We start from the raw sequence: 1,078 nt of genomic DNA, 5'->3' as shown, positions 1-1,078 counted from the left end.
ATGACATGGCCTATTGGCCCAGTGGTAAGAATCTTTGTTTTCTTGATTTGAGACGCAACCCATACTGAAGACTGCATTCCTTGATCTTCTGCAACAAGTGCTTCACATCCTCCTCACATTCAGCAAGCAAGGTTGTGTCATCTGCATAACACAGGTTATTGATGAATTTTCCTTCAATCCTGATGCCACACTCCTCTTCATAGAGTCCAGCTTCTTGGATAATTTGCTCAGCATACAGACTGAATAAGTATGGAGACAGAATACATCCCTGACGCACTCCCTTCCCAATTCCAAAACATGCAGTGCTTCCCTGTTCTGTTTGCACAACAGCCTCCTGTCCAGGTATAGATTCCTCATGAGCACAATCAAGTGCTCTGGGATTCCCATTCTCCTCAAGGTCAGCCACAACTTATCATGACTCACACAGTAAAATGCCTTTGCATAGTCAATAAAGCACAGATAGACATTCTTCTGGTATTTCTTACTTTCAGCCAAGATCCATCTAACATGAGCAATGGTATCCCTGACGGCATGGCCTCTTTTAAATTCTGCTTGAAATTCTGGCAATTCCCTATCTATGTACTGTTACAGCTGTTTTTGAATGATCTTCAGCAGTATTTTGCTTACATGTGATATCAAAGATATTGTTTGATAATTTCCACATTAAGTTGGATCACCCTTCTTGGGAATAAGAATAAATATGGACCTTTTCCAATCCATTGGGCAAATAGCCATCCTCCAAATTTCCTAACATAGATGGTAAGTGCATCCAAGGCTGCATCTGTTAACTAAAACAAGTCAATTGGTATCTCATTGATTCCTGGGGTCTTATTTTTTTGCCAATGTCTTCAATTCAGCTTCCAGTTCTTCCTTCATTACCATTGTCTCTTCCTGAAATTTTTCCGTTTCAGTCAATTCTTTCTGGTACAGTGACTCTGTGTATTCCTTTCATCTTTTTTTTTTTTTATGTTTTCTGAGTCATTAAAAACATTGCCCATAGCATCTTTCAACATTGCAACACAAAGCCTAATTTTTTTTTACTTCTTTCAGCTTGAGAAATGCAGAGCGAGTTCTTCCT

Source organism: Elephantulus edwardii, unplaced genomic scaffold (genome assembly GCF_000299155.1).
Source record: "Elephantulus edwardii isolate Elephantulus edwardi_28Jun2011 unplaced genomic scaffold, EleEdw1.0 scaffold00223, whole genome shotgun sequence".
NCBI classification, from domain to species: domain Eukaryota; kingdom Metazoa; phylum Chordata; class Mammalia; order Macroscelidea; family Macroscelididae; genus Elephantulus; species Elephantulus edwardii.
Note: the sequence above shows the minus strand (reverse complement) of the source record.